Genomic DNA, 5,741 nt, shown 5'->3' with positions numbered 1-5,741 from the left:
AAAATTTCACGTGGTTATTGGTTGAAGGTGAACGACGGATCATTGGCCGGCCTACTTCTGTGAAGTCTCTCTTCAGTCATGCACGGGTTGGAGTTCTCCGAAGTGCTAGCAGAGAAATGTCTAATAAGGGGAGAACGTATGGGGAGAACCGCCATTCTCGGGCAACTTCCGGTTTCTGAACTGGTTGCAGTTCCTTTTCTGGTTCCACACGAGGGCGCTCACGAATAATAGAATGCAGAGCCGTATATAGAGATAGAATGCAGATAGAATGAATGGAGGCCTATGGAGCTGTATCCCTCTTCACTTCACTTCTTTTCACAAATCCACTTTTCTCGGGATATATTATATTTTTTGAGTCACTTATTTGTTCTAAAAAGCCTTTCAAATGTGTCAATGACGTCATTCATTAGCAGAAAGAGTGTGTTGTGGGCCACAACGACAACCCAACCTGTAAGAAATCGAAAGGACGTGACTACTCCTTCATTCAACCTTTGACCTATAATCCATATTGAGCTTGCAGAAACCACAATCAAATCTTCAATTTCTCAATGACAACCAGGTGAAAGAGACAAATTTGGCCGTCTAACTCCATAGACCCCCATTGTTTTTGCACTTATTCGTGATCGCCCCTAGCGGAACTGCAACAGATTTCAGGTACAATGGAGTTAATAGGGAGTGATCCGGCTCTCCGTAAACGGGCTCTGGTGCTAGCAAATAGAGCTGCACAGTCCCGCCCACAGCCAAAACGCGGTTAGGTGCCGGATGTAAGATTCCTATTCATTTGTCCCATTGACGTTTGGAAAAATCTGTATCTAAAGAGTTTTACAGCATGTCTACTAACCAGCTACGGCATAACTCATAAGCATACAACATATCATTTCGAGTGAAAAAACGAAGAGAAAATCCAAAAAAAGTCAAAGGTACAAGACTGTGTACATATTTTCATTTCTGAGCGAAGGAACTACTCATCCCATAAACCACCGCGCCTCACTGAATAATATATAAGCAATGCACGAACCAGCGCGAAATCATTTCCAACCGGCGACAACACACGAACCCTTTCCTCCAAACAGTGATTTTTATATAGTGAATGTGCAGTTAATAGCAGTTATTTCAGGAGTAATCGTGTAAATAATAGTGTTTTGATATTGAATTTTATATTTATCATCGTGTATTTTATATCGTGTGTGTGTGAAAGCGGTTAACGTTAACGGCAGTGCTTCGTAACGTTACCTGACTCATCCTATGCTGTCATCACTGCTCAGTCGGGCTGGTGCATGGACTGGTGCATGGTGGTCTGCTCTTGGACCACCATATTCAGTTTATTAATTTGCCGTGAATTATTACACAAAATGTTCATTAACAGTGTTGGGAGTAATGCGTTACAAAAGTAATGTAATTACTGTAATATATTGCTGTTTGCGGTAACGCGGTAATGTAAGGCATTACAAAAAAAAAATCGGGTAATATTTACTCGGTACAAACTTCAGTAACGCGCGTTAAAATGCAGTTTAACCCAAAATTAAGCGCTTGTTTTGTTTTGATACATATTCGCAAACACCAGCGAGAACAACAGAGGAGAAAAAATCGCGCAAAATAGTAGAACGTTATCTCCTGATACTGGTTGAATATGACTGTGGCTGCAGCAGACTCGCAGGCGGACTCTATTTGCGGGATGGACATAAGCCTACGCTCATTATTTTCAGCTTGTCAGAGACAAGGCTATGAAGAACATAATAGTTAGTGCACTTTGTGTGCGAAACCGAAAGATCTCTCAGCTCGCGAAATAGCACAAGTAAACATCTAAAGTAGTGCCACGCTAATCTTTTTGATTCTTGATAAAACACAAACTATGCTGTTGTGCATGTCAGCTTTGTGCTGTGAACTTAAATTGAAGAGAATAAAGGGATAGAAATGCAGAAAAATATTGTGTAGCCTGGCAGTGCCACCGCTCCCACCACGCGCATCACGCACTTTGCATTGGGCACCAAAGGACAGAGGGGGCATCCAAATGTAACCAATGAATAGTAGCTTTACTGCAAACTGCGTTTCACTCTTCATCAATAACGTTTACAATGTCAAAATGCACTAACACGATGTTACATGCAAGTTTGATACCTTTTGGGTTCTCTCAATCACCACATAGTACTAGAATTGGTGGGTCTTCAATCATTCGTTTTCCAAGCATTTAGGCTACATGAAGCACATGATATGCTGAGTCGACTGAAACGCATTCCATTCAGATAGCTAGGTCGATACCAGGCTCATAATTCACAAACGAAATGTGAAGCAACATGTCATTGCATACTTCCATTTCCAAAGCAATGAAGGTTGCTTAAAACAACTTAACATTGTGCATATTATTGTTAATATTGTGCTATCAATGTAACTCAAACAAATAAGGCTTGTAAACAAGAGCTGGCAAAAGGGCATTATGACAACGTAAAGATCAATGCTCTTAAAGTGACAGTGCACCATTTATAAGTAAAACAGCATTTCTTCAGAAATTAATGTTTAAAATACACAGTAATGGTCTGTAAATAATAGGCCTTTTATTTTACTTTAGGTGTTTGAGTTATCATTTAAATGTCACTCACTCAAAGCCACTCACTTAGGGCACCGAAATGGCCAGCAGGCCACCATCTTGACATGTCTTTATTAAAGGAACCGTATGTAAAAATTGTATTTCAATTAATCATAAAATTGCCCTGATATGTCACTATAGACATTAAGAAATCATGTCAATTTCAAATACTTATATCACTGACAACAGTAGTCTGGCCAGGATATTGTCATTTAAAAAGTGAAGTTGCAGCCCTCAACTGATGTTGATGTTGTCATGTTGTGTTTTGGCCTAATGCGCCACCCTCCACCTATCTACTAATCACAAAGTCAGTAGTGTTTCGTCATCCGGTTGCCAACTCTGCCAGTCAGAGGGGAGGGGAAGGGGATACACCGCTCTACAGTAATTTGAAAGTGATTGTAGTACCCGTTTTGGCCACAATCTTACATATGGTTCCTTTAAGCTTTGATTTACAATATAGTAGGCTCTCTATTGGTTTTAATGAGTAGGCCTAGGCCTTAAAGTTACAGTATTTCTATCACAATTTACCAGACTTTGACCTTTTGTCGGTTTTTAACATTCTGACTATGATTGTTCCTTGTATTGCATTATGAGCACTGCGCCTATTGCATTCTACTGTTGCCTTAAGCCTAGCTCAGTCATTATGCTATACTACATCTCCCTCCATTGGAAGAGCAAGCTGCATTGAGCGTAATAAACTGCATTTAGAATGGCAAATCCATATTTCTAGATATTTTTGTGAAAGTAACTTAAAAGTAATGCAATAGTAGTGTAATGCCTTACAATTCAGAGACAGTAATATTATAATGTAACAAATTACTTTTAAATGACAGTAATAAGTAATGCATAGTACATTACGATTTTGAAGTAACTTGCCCAACACTGTTCATTAAATGCACAAAGTATTCCTAGGTTAATGATTGATATGAACAGGGTTGCCAACTCTCACGCATCTGGCGTGACACTCACGCTTTCAGCACCAATCTCACGCTCTCACGCACACTCAAGAAATGTCACGCCAAATCCATTCTTTTTTTTTTTGCAATCCGTTCATTTTTTGTTGATGACTAGACTAGCCCACATCATTGTTTCTAAATTACAGGATACGAGTTTAAGGTATACCGGTACATATGTCTAGACCAACAGCAGGTAGGTCTAATATCCGCCTACAACGTTCTCAGCGCAGTTTTCTCTGATTGTTGATTCACTGACTAGGGTATTTTAATCCGGTCCGCGACACCTTCACGGAACCTTTTACGGAACTCATGGAACTCGCGAAGTAGCCTCACAGACATCACATTAAATAACTTTTTCTCATCTTTTATAAGGTGCTATAGCCGCTATTTGCTGCGATAAACGGTTCGCGAGAAAAATAAATTAACTTTCAAGAAATAATCATATTAGGCTACTATAGCTCTGCGCTCATTTCAATTCCTATAGGAGGAATATCTCACAAACTTTTCGTTCCACACATGACAAACCGTAAACCAGAATAAACAGCAGACCTTACCTAACACAAAGGTGTAATGCAATCCCCTGTACAATAAGCCGTTCCAGAGTAATCCGGTTTTGAAATGGTAGCAAATTTCTATATGGTCTCCAATTTTGGGCTTTAAGTGTCTTAAAACTGAGCTGTGCTTAAATACCTACATATGTGTAAATATTAAAATCAGAGGATATAGCTCATGGCTAAGAGTTTGTCGATGTAGCCATAATGATTTGTTTTCACAAAATGCTAAGCATGCATTTAAGTGTCTTAAAAAAGTGTGCTTATATTGGTCAATGCATAATTTCATAACAGGCCAAATAGAAAATAAATGTTAAATGTTAAATATACTGTAGCCTAGACATAATATTAAAATCAGATGATGTAGGATAGTATAGAGTTAGAAGTTGGATGGCTCCAGAATTCACACCAGTGGATTGGGTCTTAAAGGAGCCACACCACTTTTATGACACTATAGCTGTTCTGTTGACCTTTAGATTTGTTGCTACTGGGCATGAAGGGCAGGCCAATTATGAGTTCTGTCCAACATTGATGGTAGGTTTAGAAGAAAAGTCAGCACATTTTAATCATATTGCAATACCAATAACCGTAATCATTTTGGTCATGATTTTTCATCAAATGTTCATACTGTATCTCTAGTGGCTGGTAGACTTTGGAATCCACCAGCCACAATGGTAGGTGGAAAAAAATATTTTAGGCTATTTCCATCCCTGATACATACGTACACTCATACACACATTCATAAGTCTCAATCTGTCCATTTCTTTCCACAAAACTCGCCAGAAGTAATCATTTAAGGGGTTATTTTTCATTTTTTTCTACTGAGCTACTACCTTTTTCAGGTGGGCCCTTTTCATGTCTGTGCCCAGGGGCCCAGTGGCTCATAATCCTTCCATGCCACGGGGTTAAAACACTGGTCTTGTTTTCAAGTGCAATCAATAATTTAATTGTACATTTTGAAGAAACTTAAATCAGGGATTATACTGTACATATCAAAAAAGTCAGGGGACAGACATTTTTAAAATTAGGTTTAGGGAAAAATGTAACGCACACGCACTATGACTTCACAAAATCTCACTCCAGCCAATCACCCAAAGTTGGCAACCCTGTATGAATCATACAGTATGAAGGCTACAGTAGCCTAGCTAATGTTAACTAGCACTGCTAGCAGCATTCGTTACCAACCTCCCTGCTTAACTCACCACAACTTTGTAGGTCTTGTCCCTCATGCTGGCCCTTACAAAACCCACAAACTGACTCTCGGACACACAACAGTCAATAATGTGACCCGATTTAAAGTGGCTTTCACCCCTTTGGACACTCAATAAAACGTAATATATTTCATACCTGTGTTGCAGCATGTAGGCTAATGTTAGCTGCGTTATGTAATGACATACCATAGAAATATGATGACATACAATGTCGGAAATGCTAAAGGTTAGCCTGTCGGCTAGTTCTACCTGAAAAGTTTGAGTGTTTAAACTAACATTTACAGTGGTCTATTTGATAGTGTATTGGCCCTGACTAAGTTCGTGTGATGTATAAACCCCAATCCTTGTTGATACAAGTACCAATATTCGTCAAGAAAGTTTTTAATCACATTAAGATTTTCGCCATAGACAGTAAAAGACTCCGCCATCTTTTTCAATA

The sequence above is a fragment of the Alosa pseudoharengus genome, unplaced genomic scaffold, assembly GCF_046254945.1.
Source record: "Alosa pseudoharengus isolate Yale_2024_CS ecotype anadromous, Long Island Sound unplaced genomic scaffold, YU_APseudo_1.1 YU_APseudo_1.1_scf_10, whole genome shotgun sequence".
In the NCBI taxonomy this organism is placed as follows: Eukaryota; Metazoa; Chordata; class Actinopteri; order Clupeiformes; family Clupeidae; genus Alosa; species Alosa pseudoharengus.
The sequence above is the reverse complement of the archived record's forward strand: the minus strand, read 5'-3'. Positions refer to the sequence as shown.